Source organism: Sorex fumeus, unplaced genomic scaffold, assembly GCF_029834395.1.
Source record: "Sorex fumeus unplaced genomic scaffold, SorFum_2.1 ptg000037l, whole genome shotgun sequence".
Classification (NCBI taxonomy): Eukaryota; Metazoa; Chordata; class Mammalia; order Eulipotyphla; family Soricidae; genus Sorex; species Sorex fumeus.
The window spans coordinates 59,328,374-59,356,182 of NW_026606094.1; the positions used below are offsets into that span (position 1 = coordinate 59,328,374).

A 27,809-nucleotide genomic window follows, 5' to 3' on the forward strand; every position below is an offset into this window, starting at 1 on the left:
AGCAAGTGCTCAATAAAAGCTAGTGATTATTAGTATCAGTGAGGGATTGTAAAAAGAATCACCAGTTGTAAAATGGACTTCTATCTTTGATTCTGCAACTAATTAAATTCTCCAGATATCATTTCAGTCATCTGTAAAATGAAAGATTTGGGGATATCACATCTAAAATCTTTCTAACTTAAAAAATATAACTTTAATAAAATATTTATTGATTTAAAACATGATATTTCTGGTAGAGTGGGGGACAACTAAATTGTGCAAGGCTTTTAAGCAAAAATATATTTTAGTAGATATTTCTTGTAATTGTTACTATAGCTTAGGCAACACTGTTACAATAATATAATCATGATTCTGATTTTGATATGCAGTTATTTATTTTTATCACCACCATAGTTCCCAGGACTCTTCACCATTGTCCTTATGTTATTTCTATTCTACCACCTCATGCCTTCCTCACTCACTGCTTCATAATCTGAATTTTATATTCAAGATCAAGGGTTTATCATCAATTGATACTACTATAACCTTGTTTTGTTTCTCTCCATACCACATAAAGCAGATCATCCAGTATTTGTCTTTCTTCCTCTAATTTGTTTTGTTGAATATGACACTCTCTTAAGAGGGATTATGCCTGTCACAGAGGCAGGAGGTGGAAAGCTGTGGGGGTGGGGAGAGAGATACTGGGAATACTGGGGGTAGAAAATAGGCACTGGTGGAGGGATGGGTACTTGAACATTGTTTGACTGAAATGCAATCATGAAAGTCTGTAAGTCTGTAAATGTATCCACAATGATTCTTTAAAATTAAAAAAAAAAAACAAAAACATGACACTCAAGTTCCATCCAGTTGCAGAAAACTGCAAGACTTTGTTTTTTTATAAACATATAAGGCTATAAACATATAAAGAATAAAGAATATATATATCTCACCAATTCTTCTTTACATGTCATAGGACATTTGGGTTGTTCCCATATCCTAGATGTTGAATTTAGTATTGCAATGAATAATGATATGCATTTATGTTTTGGTATTTGGGTGGTAGACATTAAGAGGAGGAATTGCTGGCTCATATGGAAGTTCCATTATTATTTTATTGAGAAATATCCATTATGTTTTCCATAGTGGTTGAACCCAATGCAATAATAAAAAGGTTTGTTTTTCACCCCATAATCCATGAATACTAATTGTTTCTAGTCTCATTGTTATAAACAATTCTCACTGGTGTTTGGTAATATCTCATTGTTATTTTGATTTTCATTTTTATGATCCATAGCAATGAACACTTTTTCTTAATCCCACAAGCTTCTTGTCAACACTAAGGAAGATGACATACAGGTTGAACCCATCTGTCTCCTCTCCACATTTTTACTGGGGTTATTGAATTGTTTTAGTGGAGGTAGTGAAGGTAGTAGAGGTCAGCCGATGAGGTATTTATATGGAACCAGCAGGGTGGGGCTTCTGGGTCTGATCCCTGGGTCGCCGTAGATTGGTGGAAGCAGGCAGAGGATCTCTGTTTTGGGGTCCCTTTAAGTCTGGAGTCCAAGGTCACAAAGTTCTGCTTACCTGATTCTGTGGAGTTTCTCTCACGCATGAGGCTCAGCCCAAGCATCCAGAAAGTGGCCTGGAACGTGGTGGTGATACCTCCACTACCCAGCAGCAACCACACTCCAGGACACTTTCTGGACCATGCAGCCACAAATCCACTTAGTACACATCTTCCAAGATTACCACACCATATTTGATGGGATTGAAATATGGTGTGAGCCATGGGAACACCTAAAAGGGTAATTAGAGGCTACCGTAAAAACCTCCATCCCTCTCAGAGAGCCCAGCAAGCTACTGAGAATATCCTGCCTTCACAGCAGAGCCTGGCAAGCCTACCCGTAGCATATTCAATATGCCAAAAACAATAAAAATAATGTACCTCATTCCTCTGACCCTGAAAAAGTCCCCGATACAGCAGCGTTAAGAAGGATAAGCAAGGAGAGGCTGATAAAATCTCAGGGCCGAACTAGGCAGCTAAAATGAAGCAGAACTAAAATGACTGTCTGTACTTTCAATGCACGTACACTGACATCAGAAGCACCCATCAAGGACATGATGAAGCAAGTGCAGAAGATCAAGTACAGTAACATTTGTCTGACTGAGATGAGAAGGCATCAACCACATCATGCCACTTTTGACACCGGAGAAGAACTGCTCCTTGGAACATGTAACAAAAGAGACCTTCGTGGTGTCCGTGTCCTTATCAACATGAATTTGGCCATGAGCTTTGATCCATTCGAACGCCTAACATCATGAATCAGACACTTATGCTTGAATAGTTGTGACTCACTGCCAGCAGTTTCAATCTCCACTGTCTACGCAACAACATCCAATTATGATGAAGAAGAAATTGAGAAGTTCTACATGGAGCTGGAGAAGTCCTATAAAGAAGACCACACCTTCTACAAGATCATTGTCAGTGATTTTAATGCCAAGATAGGACCAAGAAGATCTCCCAAAGAACTCCACATCAAAACCCATGGCCTAGCATGGAACAAACAGGGTAAGAGACTGTTTGAGTTCATCATGTCACCAAAACCATCCATGGTAACTCACAGTTCCAGAAGGCTGAATCAAAACGTTGGACATGGGATTCTCCCCATGGACAGTTCCACAATGAAATTGACCACATCATATTCAATTGATGGTTTTCCCTGACCGAAGTTGCTGTTGTCCCAAAATTCCAAACAGAATTGGACCACCATCACCTTTGTGCAAAATTCTACTTCACGAAGAGGAGAGAAAAGGCTGCAAAGTTTAAGAAGAGAAGTCCGAGAACAATCACCAACTGGGAGCTCTTTGGCACTATTGTGGCAACATGGGTAGATGCTGTCATTGACGATATTGATGAGAAATACAATCCACTGGTTTAGCACCTCCGTGATTGTGTGAGGAACGTCGAGAGTGAGAAAGCCACAAAGAAACTCTCCAGCTCATTCGCCAACGTGTCTTGGTGCAAGCTTCAGGAAACCACAAGCTAATGTCCGAGCTCTCAAAGGAGTACAGAGAAACGATAAAGGAAGACCTCAAAGAGAGAAGAGCAGCAGTGCTGGCAGATGTGGCAGAAGCCGGGGAAAGTATTAGCAATGCCCGCCTGTCCTTCGTCAACTACTAGACCAAGATGACTGACCGCCAATGTCCTGATGGATCTATCACATTTTTCAAAAGGGCAATGGAGAAGATTATCCATGACTTCTACTCGGATCTCTTCGATAGCCATGTCCAACTGCCCACATACCAAATTCCGCAGGATGGATATGTGCCCCCAATGTTCGCCCTTCTGAAACCCGACACACCATTTCATTGGTAAAGAAGTGAACAGAACAGGGTCCAGACAAGGTCAGACCTGAACACCTGAAGAATCTGCCTTCAGGACTCATCAATACACTGGCTCGGCTCTTCACATGCTACCTATCTGAATGCAAGATTCCATCCCAATGACCTTTCTGTTGTACAAGAAGGGAGACATCCATGACATTGGCAACTATTGCCCAATCTGTTTGTTGTCTGTCGTCTACAAGCTGTTCACTCAAGTCAACCTGAATAGGATTGGCAGGACACTAGATAAAGGACAATCATGCAAGAAAGCCAGGTTCCAAAAAGGATTCAGCACTATTGACCATATCCACATGGTGACCAAGCTCATTGAGATTTCTTGGGAGTTCAAGATGCTGCTCTAATAATCATCAATTTAAAGAAGGCCTTTGATTCTTCTGAGACTGAAGCAGTCATCGAAGCCCTAGCAAAACAGGCATTCAAACTCTGTGAGCTGTATTACTGATCACCACCAGGATCTCAGCATTCTACAAGGAAGTGATCATCAACGTCAAGAGAAGGGTTCGGCAGGGTGATACCATTTCACCAAAACTCTTCAGTGCCACCCTCAAGAACTTCCTGTAACAACTGTACTGGGAAGGAATGGAAGTTAAGATAGATGGTCAGCAGCTACACCACCTCCGCTTTGATGATGACATCATTCTAATAACACCAAACATTAGCCAATCGGCACAAATGCTAGCCGACTTTGACTGTGAGTGTGGGAAGGTCGGACTACAGCTGAATCTCATGAAGACAATGTTTATGAGAAACTAACTCATTCCTGATGTTCCTGTTCATTCGCTTTCAATGGAATGAACATCTCTGAACACAACAGTTATGTGTACATAGTTTGATCACTCAACATGACAAATGACCTGGCAACTGATCTGCGCAGGAGGAAGAGAGCAGTGTAGAATGCTTTCAAGAGCATCAAAGAAATAGTTAAGAGGACGAAGAACCTATGGCTTCTGGCACATCTCTTCCACTCCACCATTCTCCCTGCATTAACTTATGCCTCAGAGACCTGGGTCTTGTGAAAACAGGATGAGAACGCTATTCGGGTCTCCCAAAGAGGAATCAAAAGAGCTATGCTATGCTTAGAGTATCACGCTTCACTCAAGTGAAAGAAGAAATCCGCACTCAAGTGAAAGAAGAAATCCGGAGTTTCGACTTCCATCGATGATAGAGAATCAGGGATGCTGTCTCATTTGCCAAGGCATCGAAAATCAGATGGGCTGGACACGAAATGTGATTTGAAGACGACTGCTGGACTAGAGCTATTACCAACTGGATTTCAAAAGAACGCCTTGCCGCCCATCTACACAATGGTCAGACTTCTTCCTCAAGACCCTGAATAAACAGTTTGAGGCCATTTGTGTTCCTGTAACGAGCAGACGCTATTGGACTACACTAGCTCGCAACAGGGACAAATGGAGACATTACTGGTGCCCACTCGAGCAAATCGATCAGTAATGGGATATCAAGTGATCAAATGATCAACTGATTGAATTGTTTTGTTGTTGACCTTCCTGAGTGCTTTATATATACTGGGTATTAGTTCACTATCTGATAACTTATGGTGGAAATATTCTCTCCTATTTAGTAGAGTATCTTTAATTCAGTCCAAATTGCTTTTTACCTATAAAACATTTATTTTTGCACTTTTGGGGTCACACGCAGTGATGCTCAGGGGTTACTCCTGGCTGTGCACTCAGGAATCATTCCTGGTGGTGCTGGGGGGACCATATGGGATTTGCTGAGGATTGAACCCAGTCAGTCATGTGCAAGGCAAACACCTTACCCACTGTACTATTGTTCCAGCCCCCTACAAAACATATTTAATTTGATGTAATACTATTTGTTTTTTGTTATTTGTCAATCGACTCAAGTCATTGATAATAACTCCAAGATCTCTATCCTGAAGAGTTGTGTCTATATTTTCTTCAGTGTGTTTACAGGGCTGGAGAGATAGCACAGCAGGTAGGGCGTTTGCCTTGCACGCAGCCAGCCCGGCCGAGCCGGGTTTGATTTCTCCGCTCCTCTCGGAGAGCCCGGCAAGCTACCGAGAGTATCTCGCCCACACGGCAAAGCCTGGCAAGCTCCCCGTGACGTGTTCGATATGCCAAACACAGTAACAACAAGTCTCACGATGGAGATGTTACTGGGCCTGCTTGAGCAAATCGATGAACAATAGGAGGACAGTGCTAAAGTGCTAAAGTATTTACAGATCCCAGTCAGTAAAAAAAGATCCTAATCTGAAGATCTCTGATCCACTTTAAATTAATGTTTGCATATGGGGCTTATGTAACGTAAAAGAAATAGAATTTAGAACCTCAAGAAATAAATGCTTGCCTCTTTGTTAAAAAAAAAAAGAAATAGAAACAAGGAAGAGTAAAAATAATCCACATTAATGGAAAGGAAAAAATTAACTCTGTCAAAATGACTGTTTTACCAAAGCATCATACAAATTTAATGTAATTGCTACAGAACATTTTTTTTTTTAATTTATTTATTTATTTTTTTTTTTCCCCTTTATTTTATTTTATTTTTTTTTAAAGTTGTAGATTTACAATTTTTTGTGCTTTGGTTTCAATTATACAATGATCAGATACCCATCCCTCCACCAGTGCCCATTTTCCACCACCATGGATAATATCCCTCCCACCCCCATCCCCCCATCCCCCCGTCTCTGTGGCAGGGCAATCCCCTGTGTTCTCTCTCTCCTTTTGGGTGTTGTGGTCTGCAAAAGAGGCATTGAGTGGCAAACATGTTCAGTCCATAGTTTACTTTCGACATGCATCTCCCCTCCTGGGAGGATCCTCCAAACATCCTTTATTTGGTGCTCCCTTCTCTATCTGAATAGCCCTTTCCTCTAGGATACCCGGCTGGCCTCTAAGTTATGGAGTAATCCTCCTGGTGCTGATCTCAGCTATTCTTGGGTATTAATCTCATACTTTGTTACTTTATATCCCCCAGATGAATGCAATCTTTCTATGTCTATCCCTCTCTTTCTGACTCATTTCGCTTAGCATGATACTTTCCATATTGTACCACTTGTATGTAAATTTCAAGACTTCATCTTTTCTAAGAGCTACATAGTACTCCATTGTGTAGATGTACCAAAGTTTCTTTAACCAGTCATCGCTACAGAACATTTTAAGATATGTAATCATGTTCACAAAGATATATTTTGTAGTTTTCTTCCTCATATAGTATTTTCCCCTAGACCAACTCCAACTGAGAATTCAAATATCAATTATCACTAACGTTACTCTTCCCAAAGTAAGAGTGATTTCCCTATTTCTAAGACCAATAATCACTTATTTGACCTGTAGCTGGACAGATAGTACATGGTTCAAGATACACACTTGCCTTGCATGAGGGAGATGCCTGTATCATCCCTGACACACACAAACCCCCTCTGGCCCACCCCCAGCTCCACCAAATAGTACTGCCAGGAGTGATTCCTTAGCACAGAACCTAGAGTAAGCCCTGCTTACTAGTTATGGTCCAAAAATGATACATCACATACCAAAAATTATATATTCATATATAAAACAAAAAGTATCACTGGCAAAACATATTTATATCTCTACTTACCAGCTAGAGCAGCCATTAAAATTAAAGAATATTTTATTTCTCTCCCCTGACTAAAATTCTTAAGTTTTTTTTATATTATTTACAACAAAGTGCAAAGCTTATTCCCTGACTTCCAAAATCCTTTGTGACATAGACACATCCAATCTTTTATTTATAGTTCTTTCCTTTATCACTATGATCTCTCAGCCATACTGGCCCCTGAGTTCTGCATATACTTCACTATTCCTATTTTAGACTGACTAGTTGATTACCTGTTTAGAATTCTCTTTCACAATTAAAAGTAGCTCCTTTTGGTCAGTCTCAGTTTAAAAGGATATTCAGTCCTTTTCAAACAAATCTTCCTCGCTAAATAGTAGCCAGACCCCTCAGTCAACCATTCTACAGTTCATGTTCTCTCTCTCTCTCTCTATCTCTTTCTCTCCCTCTCCGTCTCTCTTTTCCTTTCCTTTTCTTTCTCTTCTCTCTCTCTGTCTCTCTCTTTCTCTTTTCTCTCTCTTTCTCTTTGGTGGTGGGAGGAGTTTGGTGAGGTTTGGGCCACATTCAGTGATATTCAGGGCTTACTCCTGGCTCTGCACTCAGGGATCACTTCTGGTGGGGCTTGGGGAACCATATGGGGTACCAGGAGTTAAATCCAGGTCACTTTGTGTGAGGCAAAAGTCCTACCCTCTTTACTATGATTGGGCCTATATTTCATAGTCATAATAAAGCATGCTATTATCTAAAATTCTTATTTTCACTCTATCTCCTTTCAAGGGCTGGAGCGATAGCACAGCGGGTAGGGCATTTGCCTTGCATGCAGCCAACATGGCCGACCCGAGTTCGATTCCTCCGCCCCTCTCGGAGAGCCCGGCAAGCTACCGAGAGTATTCGATATGCCAAACACAGTAACAACAAAGTCTCCAATGGAGACGTTATTGGGCCCGCTCGAGCAAATCGATGATCAATGGGAGGGCCTTTACAAGGGCTGGAGCAATAGCACAGCGGTAGGGCATTTGCCTTGCACGCAGCCAACATGGCCGACCCGAGTTCGATTCCTCCACCCCTCTCGGAGAGCCCGGCAAGCTACCGAGAGTATCTCGCCCGCACGGCAGAGTCTGGCAAGCTCCCCGTGACATATTCAATATGCCAAACACAGTAACAACAAAGTCTCCAATGGAGACGTTACTGGGCCCGCTCGAGCAAATCCATGATCAACGGTCCTTTACTTTACTTTACTCCTTTCAAGGACATAAGTTCCACAAAGACAGCAACATTGGCTATCTCAATGCCACAATTAGAAAAAGTTTTCAATAACTCTTTAATGAAGGAAGATGAAGGCTTGGTTTCACTAGTATCAAACCTTCCTAAATTGATCACCCTATGTCAGTTCAATTTAATTGATATTTATCAGAAAACTACCCTGTATGATTATGGATTTTTTTCTGCACATTTGTCTTATTTCTCCAGGAATAATGTAGGAGTAATTGTGGGAAGTGAAAAAAATCTTATGTTGTATTTATCTCTTGGAACCTAGAGACTCTTTCTTCACATAACTCACTAAATATCTTTAAAGGTTTTTGTTATCTTAAAGAAAAACAAATTGAGCCTTTATAATGAGTCTAAAATATCATGAATAAATTTCCAGAAATAAAAACAAATGGAAAAATGCTTTAAAATTTTAATAGAAACATGTCTGTGTAACAGTTTCCCCATCTAGGAGGAAAATATTTCTTTTCCTAGACAATGGGATAGGGAGAGGTAGACTTTGGTGTTTTTAATGGACAGACCCAATAATTTGGGTGCTTCAAAAGATTAACTTGTATTCCAAAGAGATAGTAACTTAAGGAGTTAAGTTACTTGCCTTGTATATCCATCCTGGTTCAATCACCTGCACCACACAGAGTGCACCCTTACACAGCCAAGAGCGATCCCTGAGCACTGAACCAGGAGTGAACTCTTTAATTGTGTTAAAATCATGGGACCTGAGAGATGGTAGGGCATTTGCCTTGCACACAGCCAACCTATTTTCTATCCCCAGCACCATCAGGAGTGATCCCTGCACATAGTCATGAGGAAGTCCTGAGCATTGCAGGGCATGTCCCCTTCTCCCTACAAACAATAAAGCAATATTTTTTTGTCTAAGTTAAGAATTTGCTTATTTCTATGGGATTAGAGACAGAGAACAGTGGGTAGGGCATGTGCCTTGCATGTGCCCACTGGTTTGATCCCTGGCATACAATATGGTCCCAGGAACCCTGCCAAGAGTTATCTCTGACCAGTGGTAAACCCTTAGACAGTGGTGAACCCTGAGTACAGCCGAGTGTGGCCCCACAGCCAAAAATAAATAAGTAAAGCCTCCTCAAAAGAGTATGTACCCCTCCTTTCACAGGTTGACAAGAGCTACAAAGCGCTCCCATGCCAGTAGTCCTTTTTCCATCCACAGAATTCTCTTCCTCTTTGTACTCTATTTGTTTTATTTACTTGATCTACTTTTTTCTTTTTTTATTAGTGAAACACCGTGAGGTACAGTTATAGACTTACAAACTTTCGTGCTTGGGTTTTAGTTATACAATGATCAAGTACCCATCCCTCCACCAGTGCCCATTCTCCACCACCAATGATCCCAGTAGCCCTCCCACCCCCCACTTTGTGATCCTAGTAGCCCCCACCACACCCCATTCCCACCCACCCCACCCCGCCTCTGTGGCAGGGCATTCACTTATGCTTACTCTTTCTCTTAGGGTGTTGCAGTTTGCAATAGAGGTTTTGAACGACCATCATGTTCAGTCTATGATCTACTTTCAGCACGCATCTCGCATCCCGAGAGAGTCCTCCAAACATCCTTGCTTGGTGTTCCCTTCTCTATCTGATCTGCCTTTTCCCCCAGCACGTGAGGCCAGCTTCCAAGCCTTGGAGCAGACCTCCTGGCACTTACCTCAATTATTCTTGGGTGTTCAACTCCCATTCTGTTAGTTTATATTCCCCAGCTGAGTGCAGTCTTTCTATGTCTGTCCCTCTCTTTCTGGCTCATTTCATTTAGCATAATACTTCCCATGTAGAACCACTTGTATGATGTCAACTTCATGACTTCATCTTTTTTAACAGCTGCATAGTATTCCATTGTGTAGATGTACCAAAGTTTCTTTAACCAGTCATCTGTTCTCAGGCACTCTGGTTTTTTTTCCAAATTTTGGCTACTGTGAACAATGCAGCAATGAACATAGAAGTGCAGATGTCATTTCGACTTTACTTTTTTGCCTCTCCAGGATATATTCCCAGGAGTGGTATTGCTGGGTCAGATGGGAGCTCAATTTCTAATTTTTTTAAAATTGTCCATACTGTTTTCCGAAAGGGCTGAACCAGTCAGCATTCTCACCAGCAGTGAAGGAGGGTCTCTTTCTCATCACATCCACACCAACACTGGTTGCTTTTGTTCTTTCGGATGTATACTTGTCTTTTAATATTTTGTATTCCCTATAGACAATTTCATTGGCTTTTGATTACATATACTTCCCCACTGATAATTTCAACATCTGATGCACATGAAACTTGCAACCTCCTGAAAGAAAGAAAATAATTGCAAATGGTATATGTGATATAAAACATATACAAAGAACGCATAAAACTCAATATAAAATTAATCTGATTTTTAAAATGGGCAGAAGTTCACATACATTTTATATATATTTATAATGTATGTAAAATATATGTATGTATGTATGTATATATATATATATATATATATATCCCTCTCAGAGAGCCCAACAAGCTACTGAGAGTATCCTGCCTGCACGGCAGAGTCTGGTAAGCTACCCATGGCATATTCAATATGCCAAAAACAGTAACAACAAGTTTCATAGTGGAGACGTTACTGGTGCCTGCTCGAGTAAATTGAAGAAAAATGGGTCAACAGTGCTACAGTGCTATATATGTCTCATTCAAAAAGACATACAGAACACAAATTGGTTCATGAAAAAAATTCAAGTCAAAACCACAATGAGATATCCCTTAACACCCATTAGCACAGCTATTATTTTTTTAAAAAAGCTAACACAGAAATGTCGAACTGTGAATAATTTCAGTACCTCATACCTGAGAACTGTGGTATTCCTCAAGTCGGGGTGGGCAGTCCCAACAATCCCCTGCATTACCAGAAACACTGGCAACCACGCCCACTTCCCACAGTCAAAACCACTTCAACTCATTGGCCCAGACCATAGATCCTGAAGTCCCTGGACTATGGGACACCTCCTAATTCCTAATTCCTCAATACTGCAAATTGGTATAGCAGTAACTAAAAACAATAGCTTTTTAAAAAAGCAGTTGAAATTTCTCATGTTAAACTCCATGTGTCCAAATTGTGACACAGTATCAGTGCTCCCAAAAATGGAACCTTAAACCACTCAGAAATACCCAATATTATTAGTAAGGTGTTTTGTTATGCCCTATTAGGGAATAACAATAAATATTAACAATTCATTTCTTTTGCCTACAATTATCCTTGCTCTTGCTCCCATTTCTCTATAAAAGCTTTTACCTGTAATATCTTTTTAGCTCCTTTTTTGTGTTAAATCTAATCCTATTTGGTTATGAATTGCTTAATAAACAGCTTTAAAATTTATTCAGCTGAATTTTTTTGTCATATAACAATTAACATTACCTCTTAAAATGGAACAACTAAGTTATAAATATTGCTTGATTCTCACAATACATTGAAGTAAATATTTTATTCCTACCCACATTTTCTATCTCAGCAAACTATTCAATGAAATGAATAATTTGGGAACAAATTTTGCAGTGCCAGACTGTGTACTAATATTTAGATCATTTATTAGATGACTGATTTCAGAATTAATCTAGAACTTTAAAACTTAACTCACCATTTCAAAATAAAATTATTTATCATTACAAGCACAAAGAGTATACTCTCAACAAACTTGATAAACTAATGATTGACATTGCATTGTTAATTTCAACTTCTATTTCTCAGACAAATGGAATTCCTTTAAGGAGAAGCTACTAATCATTTCTATGTGGTTCATTAAAAAATTCTTTGAGATTTGGTAAAGTATGATTAGAATAACATTTCATCAGAAATTATACTATATCAAATATTAGGAAGACTCCTAATTAGTCCATGTATGAAAGAATTCAGGTTAGTTAAATTTGTGTTTCAAAAGAACATGGTAGAATCTAATGAGCAATAACTCTCATGATAATATGTATATGGTATATGTGAAAAATTAGAATATCTAATTATTACTAAAGCTTGCAGCAATCACTATCAATTGAACACAGAAATGCATTTCTTCTTCACTGTGCTCAGGGGCTACTCCTCATTCTATGCTCAGGGAGTTACTTCTCATTCTATGTTCAGTGTGTAACTGAACCCAGTTTTCTCACAGGCCAAGCAGATGCTCCAGTACCCTGAGCTATCTCCCTGACCCTGTTTGTTCCCATTTTTATATATTTTATAATTTTTATATTTTTGTGTATGAATATTGGGGGAGGTAAGGATATGGGATATTGTAAGTCAACCTTGTATAGTTCTTTTGATTGCTTAATAACTTAGAAGGAAAGATGAGTAATTTTGTAATAAGAAAGTCAGTATGCTGGGTATGATACTTGCCTTGTATGTAGTCAACCTGGGCTCAATTCTGAGCATCACATATGGTCTTCTGACATCCCCAGGACTTATTTCTAAAGACAGTCAGCAGTGACTCCAAAATACAGACAACTAAAAGATAAATAATTTTGAATCTGAGGAATAAATCACACATCTACCTGCAACAAATAAAAATTCCGGCACAGTTGAATTTTTCTCTCCAATACTCATGGAAATGATATCACTTTTCTAAAACTTTACAGACAGAAGAAGTATTGTAGAAAATATTTGAGGGGTGGACTGGAGAATTCTTTTAAAATAGAAAAAAAGGAAAGATGTGAAGAAATGAAACTGGTTTCAATTACAGATGTAATGTTGTAAAGCTGAATAAAATTAGAGTGGAAGTATCATACAAGGACTATGAATATCTTTACCTAAGAACACTGGACATTAAAGAAAATAAGAAGAGATATATTTGTTAATAAGAACTGCTACAACATCACCAAATAGCTTATATCTTGAATAATAAACTATTATTAAACCATTGCTTTTATTTATAGCATAGCATAAATGACTGGAATGCAAAGAGACTATTGAATTTCATTTAGTAATAATGTAATGTTTATAGTGTTTCTAAAATAAAAACAATTTTATAGTAAATAAATGACAGAAAATAAAACATCCACAAATAGAAGCATGAAATCAATTTGAAATAATCAAATCAGTCAGTATGTGTTACTTAATTAGTATTTGTGTCTTAGTTTTTTAAAATACACTCATTCATTTTGTCAAGCACATTTTCTTATTTTTTGTGACTTAGATACTTGAAGAAAGATATAATCCACATGTGCTTTATTCATTTACATATGAGCTATTAAAACACAGCTGAAATTAAGTAAGTACTCATGTACCAAGAAACAATTATTTCTGTTGAAAATGTCTCTTCTCTTGATTAAAAACTTTCACACAGTGCCAAAGAGACAGTACAGCAGCGGGTAAGGCGCAACGTGTGATTTATCAGGGTTTGATCCCAAGCACCCTATATGGTCCCCCAAACCTTACGAGGAATGAATGCCAATCCCTAAGTGCAGAGCTGGGAGTAAATTCTGAACAGGACATGGTGTGGCCAAAAAGTTAATAATCAAAAACAAAACAAAACAAAAATCAACCACCTCCCAAAACAACTTTATCATAAAATTAGATTCCAAAGTTAATTTGTATAGCCCATTGCTCATCTAAAAGAGTCCTCTAGATATTCCAGAGGGGTTCTAGAAGTAGAAGTCAATAATATGGGTGCAGAAGGAAGGGGAACACCACACAAGACTAGACACCAACCCGTAAACTGGGGAACTACAGAAAGGAAACAAGACAGAAGGTGGCTGTGGTCGGGAAAAGACTGAGAACCTAGAAAATGCATTTTGATATCAGAGAAGGACTAAGTTTTGCAATCATTTGACACAATTAAAATTCTTACCTTTTCTAATCATACTAATTACACTGTATATACCATGACAAAGTAATCACAAAATAGTGATACTCTCTATTAAGTTTGGAACATTTCATTTTTTCATTCTATTTCAAAGGACTCCAAATTTAGGAGTTATTCCTTTATACATTTTATTAGGTTTTTATAATTTGTTTTATTTTTAAAGGGTTGGAGAAGGACAACGATCAGATCTATTTATCAACTTAAGAGCAATGACAAATGATGTGTTTCAAATAAGCCTCTTTCTCTTATTAGCACTTTAGCACTGTCCTCCCATTGTTCATTGATTTGCTCAAGCGGGCAGCAGTAATGTCTCCAAATATACAACTTGTGACTGTTTTTGGCATATGGAATATGCCACGGGGAGCTTGCCTGGCTCTGCCGTGGGGGAGGGATACTCTCATAGCTTGCTGGGCTCTCCAAGAGGGATGGAGGACTCAAACCTGGGTCAGCCGCATGCAAGGCAAACGCCCTACCCATTGTGCTCCAGCCCTTCTCTTATTAGTTTTCACAAAATAGTTTTTATTTCACATGGAAAGTACCATGCTAAGTGAAATGAGTCAGAAAAAGAGGGATAGACATAGAAAGATTGCATTCATCTGGGGAACATAAAGTAACAAAATAGGAGACTAACACCCAAGAGTGGCTAGGATTAGTACCAGGAGGTTTTCTCCATGGCTTGGAGGCCAACCACACATGCTAGGGGAATAGGGAGCTCAGCTAGAGAAGGGAGCACCAAATAAAGGATATTGGGAGCATCCTACCAGGATGGGAGAAGCATGCTGAAAGTAGACTATAGACCAAACATGATTGCCACTCAATGCCTCTTTTGCAAACCACAACACCCAAGAGGAGAGAGAGAAAAAAAGGGAATGCCCTGCATCAGAGGCAGGGTGGGATGGGGGGGACGAGGGGTGGGAAGGATACTGGGATCCATGGTGGTTGGAAATGGGCACTGGGGAAGGGATGGGTATTTGCTCATTGTATAATTGAAACCCAAGCACAAAAATTTGTAAGTCTACAACTGTACCTCATGATGTCTCACTAATAAAAAAGGTAAAGGCCCTCCCGTTGATCGTCGATTTGCTCGAGCGGGCCCAGTAACGTCTCCATTGGAGACTTTGTTGTTACTGTGTCTGGCATATCGAATACTCTCGGTAGCTTGCCGGGCTCTCCGAGAGGGGTGGAGGAATCGAACTCGGGTCGGCCATGTTGGCCGCTTGTAAGGTGAACGCCCTACCCGCTGTGCTATCGCTCCAGCTCCAGCTCACTAATAAAAATTAAAAAAAAAAATAAAGCAACTGATGAGAAGGAAAAAAATAGTTTTTATTTCATCAAGCACTCAAAGCATTGTCATATTTTATCTAAAGACATCAGATAAAACACAGGTCAAGCAACATAAAACAAAAACAGTTTTAAAGTTTCTGAGTGTCATGGGAAGGGGGGCGTTTCGGTCCGCCCTTCACGCCCTACCGAGGCCACCAGTTGCCCCCACGAGCGGCTCTCCAGCATGGCCACGGCCCCAGAAGCACAATGACCTAATGCAGAACCCAGCAGCTTGGAGCAGAAAAGTGAAAGGACTATGCGTTAATCCAGGCAATCATTTCTGCCCAGAGGGGAAAGGGTGTTGCTCCCTTCCGCCCTCCTCCCTCTGGAAAGAAAGATGGCGGCCACATGGGAGCCTTGTGGACAGCAGGTATGAGCCGGGGGAGTGGGGGCGACTAAAACCTCATGGGTCGGGGGGCGTTCCGGTCCGTCCTTCACACCCTACCGAGGTCACCAGTCGCCCCCCGTGAGCGGCTCTCCAGCACGACCATGGCCCCAGAAGCACAAGGACTTAATGCAGAACCCAGCAGCTTGGAGCAGAAAAGTGAACGGACTATGCGTTGATCCAGCCCATCAAGTCTGCCAGAGGGGAAAGGGTGTTGCCCCATTCGCCCTCTCCTCTCTGGAAAGAAAGATGGCGGCCACATGGGAGCCTTGTGGACAGCAGGTATGAGCCGGGAGTGTAGGGGCGACTAAAACCTCATGGGAAGGGGGGCGTTTCGCTCCGCCCTTCACGCCCTACCGAGGCCACCGGTTGCCCCCCGCGAGCGGCTCTCCAGCACGGCCACGACTCCTGAACACAGAAACCAATTTCTTAACTATCTGACTTTCAGTAGAAATACTTCCAGGGTCAATAGGTAAAATAGCAGAAATCCAAAACCAACATTTAATTCTTGAACCCAGCTGTAGAAAGCAAATCACTTCACAATGCTTTTTCAGCATGTCTGATTTGGGGGGGGGTAAACTCTAAATAATAGTGGTGAATCTTTTATTGAAACAATGAATCTAATCAAAGCAGATAGAGTGTTAACTAGAATTCATCTGCCTCACAGGGACGGGGAGGGGTGGGGGGGTGGGGTTTTATTGGGGTTCTTCATGGTAAAAAATAAGTATTGGTAAAGGGAAATGTGTTTGATATTTGCATGACTGAGACATAAACCTGAAAGCTTTGTAACCTTTCCCACAGTGATTCAATAAATAAATTTAAAAAAAAGTTTCTGAGTGTAAGATTTTGACTTGCATGCAATAACCCTGATTATCAGATCAGTTCCTCTTCTCAGTTAACTGATTTTTTTCATGTTCATTGATTTATGTCATTTTTCTTTCAATAGATGTGCTCTTTGTCACTTTTTCTGGAGAAAAGGCAAAAAGAAAAGAATGATGACATCGTAGTACAGAAGCCAGATGTCACAGCCTTTGCTCCTACTAGGCAAAGCTCCCCGAAGCACAGTGAGACATTGTCTGAGAAGAGAAGCAACAAGCTCCAAAAACCCATGTAGGAAGCCTTTGCTGCAAGTGGTTTCTGGGGAAGCTTTTTATTCGTCCTCCACGATACCAAATGCCACTTCTGGCAATTCACTATTGCTGTTGACACTCGCTTTTGCATGCCATAGTTCAAAGACCACACTGTGAAAGAGCTGCAGAATGTGCCTGTGGCATTTAGGCACAATAAGGGCATTTATATCTCTCCCACATAATGTGTTTATAGGATTATTTTTCTATTAGAAGTTTAGAAATTTCAATTATACAATATAGTGTTGTCAACTATAATTGCCACGTTATTGATTAGATTGCCAGTTCTTTTTTCTTTTTTGGGGAGGGGTCACACCCGGCGATGCACAGGGGTTACTCCTGGCTCTGCACTCTGGAGTTACTCCTAGCAGTGCTCAGGGGACCATATGGGATGCTGGGAATCGAACTCGGGTCGGCCGCGTGCAAACGCCCTATCTTCTGTGCTATCTCTCCAGCCCCTAGATTGCCAGTTCTTATTCACCTTATAACTCTTGTAAGTTTCTATCTGCTAGCTAATTATTCTTTTTTCCCTTACCCATCAGTCCATCTCAATCACTTTTTGAGTAGAGAGGGGTGTACTCCCAAGTGATATGAGGGCCAGGGATAAGGTATTGCTCTGGACCTGTGGTTAAGGGGATTGCCTGGGACACTCTAGCGATGCTTAGGAGTCTATAGGTATGTGTCCTGTGATGCTCAGGAAACCATGTGGTGCCAGCAATTGAACTAGGGTGGGCCACATGCAAGGCAAGAACTCTTACTCCTGTCCTGTTTCTCTGGCTCCCTCATAACCACATGTCTATTCTCTCTCTCAGCTGAAATTTTTTTTTATTTTTAGTCATTATGCATATAAGTAACACTATGAAGCTATTTAATTTATGTGGGGAGCGTCTTTCAAGCTGTGTTTATGAACCCAGGGGTCATTCCTGGCCATACATGGCTAACCTGGCTGTACATTTCAATGCTAGGGCCTGAGAATGCAGTGAGGTTCTGACCTTCTGGTTCCAGGGGCGACCAGGCTCGACCCTTGGTGGTGCTGGTGGGATAGTCACGTGTTACCAGGGAATCAGAATCCTTGACCCTGGTGCTTTCTCCCCAAGTCCAAGAAACATTTTAATGTCATATAATTTGGCTCCTCTTTTCTTGTATTTATATGCTTGAATAAGATGCAATAATATAGAGAGCTTAAGATTTGTTCTTGGTACTTAGAAAAGAAAACCAGCAAGAGTTAATCCTGAGGGCAGGATAGTAATCAGCCCTGAGCACAATCAGGTGTCGCCTAAAATAAATGAAAACAAGGAAATAAACAAACAAAAAGAATTGATAGACATTAACAACAATATTTGGGCAAACACTTAACAACCAGCTTCCAAACAACAAAACATTCCTTATTTGTAAAATTGATTGGTTTTCATGCTGTAAATATCCCTGCCATGGCCCATCTCAAGTCAACAGATAATATTAGGTAACACAGATTTGGAAACAATATGCACAATTAGCTCTCAGAGAGAGAGCGCACAGCTAGGGTTAGAACAGAGGAGGAACCTTAGGGGTAGGAGAGGGGCTTAAAGACAAGAACACTCAAAATGTTTTCTGAGCCTTCAGTTGGTGCCAAGTTCTAAATTTATTGAGGATGAGAGAAATAAACAGAATTAATATAAGCGAAGAGGCTAGTATGCACCAACATAATTTTAAATTATTTCATTTTTCTAATTCTATACACATCATTTACCTACATACTTAAAATGGTGCATTGATGGTATGCAAATTATGTCCATTTTTAAGCCAGGTAATATAGACCATCTCATCAGAGAATTGACTGAATCTCTAGATTGATTTTTTCCCCATAAATTCTAAATTACATGTAATGAAGAATCATTATCTTTATCATCATCAAGTTGTTGTTATCTCAATGCTTACCTAAACTGAAGGCTATAATCATGAGACATGTTTACTTTGGATCGCAGGTGACAAGAGTGTAAGTTGGAAGTTTCTACTGGTAGCTTAATGTGGAAATATGATCAGTACACTGTCAACTCTCCATCCTACAGAAACTGGCACAGGGAGCCAGAGTGATAAAGAGCTGCTACAGCACAAGCCTACTATGCATACAAATGAGGTTAAATCTCTGGCACCCTGTATGGTCCCTGAGCCCACCATGAGTGATCCCTGAGTGCAGAATCAGAAGTAAGCCCTGAACAGAGTTGGGTGTGGCACAAAACCAATAACAAAGCACCCCCCCAAAAAATAGAAATTGACATTGACATTCATGGAAGATTTTTTATTCCAACTAGAATGACAATTAACTGCGCCAGTTATGATTCAAATGTGCTGATGATGTTGAGGTACATGAGAAATTCACATGGCTACATAAAGGTCAATCTTAATGCATGAATTGTTTTAGAAAATTATAGCTTTCTCTGTAGAATTGCCGTACCATATCTGATAGGATTCAAATATGGTAACACCTACAAGGGTGATTAGAGGTCGCCCTCAAAGCCTCTATCTCTCTCGGAAAGCCTGGCAAACTTCCGAGAGTATTCCACCCGCATGGCAGAACCTCACAAGCTATCCATTGTGTATTCGATATACCAAAACCAGTAATTACAATGGGTCTCATTCCTTTGACCCTGAAGGCATCACCAATATGGCAGCATTGAGAAGGATGAGAAAGGAGAGGCCGATAAAATCTCAAGGCCGAACTAGGCTGCCACAACAAAAGAAGACAAAAATGATCATCTGTACTTTCAATGTACGTATGCCAGCATCGAATGCATCCAACGAGGACCTGATGTTGTACAAGCGCCAAAGATCAAGTACTACATCATTGGTCTGACCAAGACAACAAGGCACCAATCTCATCATGCTGTTTTCAACACTGGAGAATTGTTCCTCGGAACTTGGGATAAAAGAGGGGTCAGAGGAGTCGGTGTCCTTGTCAACACAAACTTGGCCATAAGCATTGATTCATTCGAATGCCTCAAAACCCAAATCGGATGTTTACATTTGAATAGATGTGGCTCACTGCCAGCAGTTTCTATCTTCGTTGTCTACACACCAACATCCAATTATGATGAAGGAGAAATTGAGAAGTTCTACATGGAGCTGGAGAAGTTCTGTAAAGAAGAGCACACCTTCTACAAGATCACTGTGGATGATTTTAATGCCAAAATAGGACCAAGAAGACCAGCTGAAGAACTTCACATCGGGACCCATGGCCTAGAATGGAACGAACAGGGTGAGAGACTGTCTGAGTTCATCATGTCGACCAAGACCATCCATGGTAACTCAAGATTCCAGAAGGCCAAATCTAAACGTTGGACATGGGAGTCTCCCGGTAGACGATTCCACAACAAAATAGACCACATATTCAATCCACGGTTTTGCCTGACCGATGTCGCTGTTGTCCCAAAATTCCAAACGGGATTGGACCACCATCTCCTTCGTACAAAACTCTACTTCAAGGAGTGGGGAGAAAGGGCTGCAAAGTTTACAAAGAGAACTCCCAGAACGACCACCAACTGGGAGTTCTGTGGCACTATTGTGGCAACATGGGAAGATGCCATTGTTGACAACATTGACGAGGAATTCCATCAACTGGTTCAGCACCTCCATGATTGTGCGAGGAATGCCAAGAGAGTGATAGCCACAAAAAAAAGCCTGTCTTCGAAAACTCTTGAGCTTATTCGCCAACGTGGTTTGGCGCATGCCTCAGGCAACCGCAAGTGAACGTTGGAGCTTGCAAAGCAGTGCAGAGATGCAATCAAGGAAGACCTCAAAGAGAGAAGAGCAGAAGTGCTGGTATATGCGGCAGAAGCCGGGAAAAGTATTCGTAATGCCCGCCTGTCCTTCGCCAACTACAAGACCAAGATTACTGCCCTCCGACGTCCTGATGGATCTATCACATCCTCCAGAATGGCAATGAAGAAGATTATCCATGACTTCTACTCAACAACAACAACCAAAAATAATTTTTAAGACTTACTATTACAAAGTCTGCCAATAACTAAATATCTTCAAAAATATTTTATGAATTTGTGGAACACATTTTGCAGTGAATCAAAAATACTAAAAACATATTGCTACAAATTAGTGAAAATAAATTATGAGTTCTTTCTCAGAGCTATTCAGCCTTTTGTTAGCAAAATGTTTTGTTATGCAGCATATAGAATGAAAGTACAGATGATTCTCACTGTGCCAGCTGTGCATTGACAGGTTGATAGCAGAGCATAGCCTGTTGGTTCACACTTGGATGTGACTTAATTACCGTACCAGCATCAGTATGGTTCTGTAATGCAGTGTCTCCTTGTCCAGGTCATCTTTCTTCTGAGAATACTGCCCACAGTCTTCTTGAGCTCTTCTTATAATGACTTTGAGCTGGCAAGCATCCATGGTTCCATTTTATTTCCTTCCTCTTTATTTTAGTCTCTTTATCAATTATTAAAACATTTAAAGAAGCTCTTGAGTCTATTTTTGCAGTCGCTAAAATTCTGACTCCTGAGTTCCTTTGAAAATGCAGTCATCTTCTGGTTAAAGAAACTCTGGTACAGGAGTTGATAACAAGGATATACAAGGTACTAGTTGAACTCCACAAGAAGAAAACACCCAACCCAATCAAAAAATGGGGTGAGGAAATGAACAGAAACTTTCGCAAAGAAGAAATTCGAATGGCAAAAAGACACATGAGAAAATGCTCTATATCACTAATCATCAGGGAAATGCAGATCAAAACAACGATGAGATATCATTTCACACCACAGAGACTGGCCTACATCCAAAAGAACAAAAGCAACCGGTGCTGGCATGGATGTGGCGAGAAAGGGACCCTCCTTCACTGCTGGTGGGAATGCCTACTGGTCCAACCCTTTTGGAAAACAGTATGGACGATTCTCAAAAAACTAGAATTTGATCTCCCATTTGACCCAGCAATACCACTCCTGGGAATACATCCCAGAGAGGCAAAAAAGTATAGTTGAAGTGACATCTGCACTTGTTTGTTCATTGCAGCACTCTTTACAATAGCCAGAATCTGGAAAAAACCTGAGTGCCCGAGAACAGATGACTGGTTAAAGAAACTTTGGTACATTTACACAATGGAGTACTATGTAGCTGTTAGAAAAAGATGAAGTCATGAAATTTACACACAAGTGGTACTACATGCAAAGTATCATGTTAAGCGAAATGAGTCAGAAAGAACGGGATAGACACAGAAAGATTGCATTCATCTGGGAAACATAAAGTAACAAAATCGGAGACTAACACCCAGGAGTGGCTGAGATTAGTACCAGGAATTTTGTTCCATGACTTGGAGGCCAGCCACATGTGCTAGGGGAAAAGGAAGCTCAGATAGAGAAAGGAGCACCAAATAAAGGGTGTTGGGAGGATCCTTCCAGGATGGGAGAAGCATGCTGAAAGTAGACTATAGACCAAACATGATTGCCACTCAATGCCTCTCTTGCAAGCCACAGGACCCAAAAGGAGAGAGAGAGAGAACAAAAGGGAATGTCCTGCCACAGAGGCAGGGTGGGATTGGGGGACGGGGGGTGGGAGGGATGCTGGGACCCGTGGTGGTGGAGGATGGGCACTGATAGAGGGATGGGTACTTGATCATTGTATAACTTAAACCCAAGCACAGAAATTTGTAAGTCTATAACTGTACCTCATGGCATTTCACTAATAAAAATTTTTTTAAAAATAATAATAAAGAGACTAAGATACATAAAAAACAAGAAACTCTGGTACATCTACACAATGGAATACTATGCAGCTGTTAGAAAACATGAAGTCATGAACTTTGCATATAAGTGAATCTACATAGAAAGTATCATGCTAAGTGAAATGAGTCAGAAAGAGAGAAACAGACATAGAAAGATTGCACTCATCTGTGGAATATAAAGTAACATAATGGGAGACTAATACTCAAGAAAGTAGAGATAAGTACCAGGAAGTTTGCTCCATGGCTTGGAAGCCGGCCTCACATGCTGGCGGGAAATGCAGCTCAGGTAGAGAAGGGAACACCAAGTAAGTGTGGTTGGAGGACCCGCGCGGAATGGGAGACATGTGATGAAAGTAGACTATAGACTAAACATGATGGTCACTCAATACCTCTATTGCAAACCACAACACCCAAAGGGAGAGAAGAAAAGGGAATACCCTGCTGCAGAGATGGGGTGGGTGGGGGGAATGGGATGGGGAGGTGGGAGGGATGCTAAGATGTTTGGTGGTAGAGGGTGGGCACTGGTGGAGGGATGGGTACTCAAGCAGTGTATAACTGAAACACAGCATGAAAATACACAAATCTGTAACTGTACCTCATGGTGATTCACTAGTAAAAAAAAAAAAAGAAAGAAAACAAAAGAACATGAAAAAAAATAAAACCCAGTCATCTTGAACATCACTTAGATTTTTAGTCTTTCCATGGCTCTGTCCTTAGTGATCTATGAGAATAATAGCATTTCTATTATTTATCTAGGCTGTGGGATTAAATGAAGAAACAGCAAAAATCCTGCCAAACGCTGGGGCTGCCATGTGAGAGCTTAAATCTCCCTCATGCAGAAAACACTGAAGCAATTCTCCAAAGTCTTCCTCACCACTTTCACTGAAGAGGCTTTGGTGAAGGAAGAATCCTCTGTGCAAAGAAAACCAGGTTCATCGCTATACAATGTGGCATATAATTTAGCAGTTTCAATAAGTCAATATAAATCTATCCGAGGACTTTCTATGGTTCTACAGACCAAGACATGGGTTAATCAAGTAGAGGATCCTTAATGAAAAACAGGTTACCATAAAAAATAAAGAACAGGAAAAAGAGAAGGCAGGTGGCAGATTCTAAAAAACATAAAAAGTGACTGAAATAAAAACAAGTTAAAACCATGCATATAAGACACTTGCAGAGTCCATACATAGCTAATTATAAGCTTAGAAACATTCTAAAACAACATGTACACATATCTGAAATATAATCTATTTTTAAAAGCTAAATTGACTTTCCAGATGTCAAAGATAAATAATTCAAGCCAATCTCTGCCCAGCCCACATCCAGTGTGTAATGTTGATGAAGGTCCCTTTGTGCTCATCTTCACTATTAAAAGTTAGGGGACTGTCATTTCTAAAGACTTCCTTGAACCCTATTACAATAAGCTTTATTATTTGTGTTTTCTTCAACCTAGATGAAATGTTTGTCTAAAGAATAACATTCTCAGGGCGAAAAAAAAAAAAGAAGACGACCTGAAATTGCAGTGATCACACCATCTGGACGCTTCCCCTGCTGCTTGTTATGTGTCAGCCCTGATTCAGGAGCAGATCTCCAGGCTATCTGTTATTTTCCTGTGCTTTTTCTCTTTCTTAAAGTGAGACATCCGATTAAAGAAAGGAAAAGAGTCTCATCAATGTACTGCATAAGACTGGAGTTTAGTAGCACTGAACACATGGGTTCCATCTGGCACTCACATGCCTTGTTTCCTGTCACTTGGCATAAAATTTCCTATCAGAAAATCCACCAGATTGAGCTTTTAACGAGGTTGATTCTTTAGCCCAGTGGTTCTCCACCAGGGGCGTTTTTTGCTTCCAGAAGTCATTTGACATGTTTAGTTGTCACAGCTGGTGAGGCAGGGGATGATAAGTTGACATGATAATTTTGTTGCTACATGGTAGGTTAAAGCCTCTATTGGGAAATTTTTAGAACATCAGTTTTCCAAACTCATGTATCTGAAAGAGCCAGGTCTCAACTTCTCTAGCACTTTGAGATTTTTTTTTCAGCACACTTAAAAAACATCAAAACTATCAGTGATTCTTAAATGAGTCATAAAGATAGAAAAGGGAATTAGGTCTTGCATGAAGTTAAACCTGGTTTAAGTTTGATCCCTGGCACCACAAATAGTAACCCAAGGACCACCAGGAATGGTCCCTGAGCACAGGGTCAGGTGTAAGCCCTGAACACCACTGGGTGTGGATCCAAAACTAAAATAAATACATAAATAAAATTGAAATGACTTGGAATAACATCAACTTGTATTGCTGCTATTTATTTGGGTCTAAATTTTTAGCAAGAGTTTTGTTTTCTTTCTTTCTTTCTTTCTTTCTTTCTTTCTTTCTTTCTTTCTTTCTTTCTTTCTCCTTCCTTCCTTCCTTCCTTTCCTTCCTCTTTTTCTTTCCTGACTTTATTCTTTCCTTCCGTTCTTTCTCTTTCTGCTTCCCTCCTTCCTTCCTTCCTTTTCTTTTCTTTCCTTCATTCCCTTCCTTCTTTCCCTCCTTCCCTCCCTCCCTCCCTCCCTCCCTCCCTCTCTCCCTCCCTCCGTCCTTCCCTCCCTCCCTCCCTTCCTTCCTTCCTTCTTTCCTTCCTTCCTTCCTCATATTTCTAACAGCTAGATGGGATCCCACTCCATATACTACATTACATTTCATAATTATAGCTTCCCAGACACCTCAAAAATTAATAAAAGAACAGGATGAGTAGAAATGTCCTTCCCAAAAGCATGATGGGGGTATGAGTGTTTTGGGGTGTATTCTTCTCCAAAATTTATATCCCTAATCTGATTATGAAAGGAACCATCAAACCAATCTCAGTGGAGGGAGATTCTGTGAGTTTCATTTGATCTATTTCTCCAGACAAGCATAACATCACACAAGCTAATGTATATCTAGGATACATTCACAGCTTATATTCCATACACATCATATGAAACCAACTAAATGCAATATGTAACAGAAAGGACCTATCTCTACAACCAAGACAAGGAAGAATAAAGAGGGATAAGTAATTGTGGATGTACAAATATATTAGTTTTTCAAATAGCTGATAAACATTACGTCTGTCATTGGCTTGTTTGGAAAATGAGGCCTAATTATGTCCAGATTTATGATGTGTGCACCACGGAATTTTCTAGGTAATTAAGTCCATTTAAATTACCAAGTGCAAAAAGATACAAAGAATGAAAAATTTCATAGTGTGGATTTCATACTCTCAAAGTCCTTCAGGCGAAGCTGAAGCATTATCCAAGCCCCAAATAGCAAAAACTTGATATTTGGTACACTATAGGTTCTCAATGTGTGTAGAAACTCTGAGTGAATGCTTGACCAAGAGTATAAAAATTTGGATATGGTTTTGAATTTTCACAAGGTGCATTACTTATAAACATATTTAAGTCCACTAAACTTTTTCAAAAAACTTTATAAAAATTTTTGCCATTTATTTTTAGTCATAATGGAATTAGGGATATCCAGGAACATAAACTTTATATTATATTAACATGTTAAAATGCTATTGCTTACAAACTGCTCCTTAGAAAATCATTTTTAAAGTAAGCTTTTTATCTTTCAAACAAGTTTAGTTTTGCCAAGAATAAAACTTTTAAATACAAAAACATTACAAATGAACTTTAATGATGTTCCAAATGGAATTCTTTCACTTGTGTAATTTCAGTCTTCTGCACATGTGTATAAAGTATGCTTTATGCAATGAGGCATGGGATTCAGAATTTTTCTCTTACCTTGTTTTTCTTTGCTTTTATGCTAGAGAATTCATTTATTATGTTGACAAGGGCAAAATTCTTGTTTTTTTTTTTATGTAGGAGTATTGTTATTTATTCAGCCATTAATTAGGCTGATTGAATTATACATGAATTCTACTTACTTTTTTTCCCTTTTTTATAATTTTATTTATTGAATCACCATGAGAGCAGTTACAAAGTTTTCAGGTTTAAGTCTTAGTCATACAATGAAACACCCATCCCTTCACCAGTGCTCATTTTCCACCCCCAAAAGCCCCATTCACACCCATCCCACACCCTCCCCCTACCTGTGGGGTAGATAATTTCCACATTACTCTCTCTCTCTACGTTGATTACATTCACTATTTTGATACCAGACCCACCATTATTATTTGGGATTTTACCTCAACACTCAGATCTGCCAAAAAGGCAACAGTAGACAATTTGTTTTCTAATGCTGGTTATCAATAACATATGATGTCACACAGCTGCAGTAGTGGTCATGCAATTTTGGAATTCTGAAATTTTAACAATTAAATCTGGAGGAATTTCTGCCAAAACCTGCTGGGTTCCGAGATTTGTTCCTAAGTTTCTTGGATCATGACCATTAAGTAGCTTGATCAGGAGCCAGAGAGGCCATTCATAGGCTGTGACTCGGGGTCTCACTGGGGTGGGGAGGAAAGGGTGGGCTCCACCCTCATCCTGTGAGGCCCTGTGTGTCTCATCACTGCGGGCCCAAACCTGACCATCCAATGACCTCTGGAAGATGTCAGCCACCGAGCTACCAGGAAGAACAGGCCAAGGCACGAAACCTATTCCCACCTGGTGTTACCAGGAGCTGTTAACCTACTGCAGGGACCAGATGCATTTCTGCCAAAAGCCACTGGGTTCAGAGATTTGTTTCTGAGTCTCTGGGATTATGGCCATTAAGCAGCTAAATCAGGAGTCGGAGAGGCCGTGGGTGGCAAGTCGGGGTCTTGTTGGGGTGGGGAGGAAAGGGCTGGCTCCACCCCCATCCCATGAGGCCCCTTGTATCTCATCACTGCGAGCCCAAACCTGACTATCCAATGGCCTCTGGAGGATGGCAGCCACTGAGCCGCCAAGGGGGAGTAGGTGGAGGGACAACACCCTTTCCCCCTTGGGGTCGTCCAGCGCCAGTAACCCATTGCAGGGACCGGACGCATCTCTGCCAAAAGCTGCTGTGTTCCAAGATTTTTCTCTGAGTCTCTGGGATCATGGATGTTAAGCAGTTCGACTAGGAACCATAGAGGCCTTGCCTCCAATTATATAGCTGAGCTGGAGGTGGTTTGTGGGTGTGTCTCCCACATACCTAACTTTTGGCCATTTACTTTCTTGGTAAACTTTGCCCCATGTTGTTGGAGTCTGGCCAATGGCACAGCAGTAATTTTTGGGTATCTGGAAGTCTGAAGGCACCATCAGGCTGCTGATGCAC

At 40.5% G+C, this 27,809-nt stretch overlaps 2 pseudogenes; both read left to right on the forward strand.

The window, feature by feature from the left end:
- Positions 1-2,040: 2,040 nt before the first annotated feature.
- On the forward strand, positions 2,041-2,918 carry LOC130027801 (uncharacterized; annotated as a pseudogene).
- Positions 2,919-19,599: 16,681 nt separating this feature from the next.
- LOC130027723 (craniofacial development protein 2-like) lies at positions 19,600-20,780 on the forward strand (annotated as a pseudogene).
- The last annotated feature ends 7,029 nt before the right edge of the window (positions 20,781-27,809 follow it).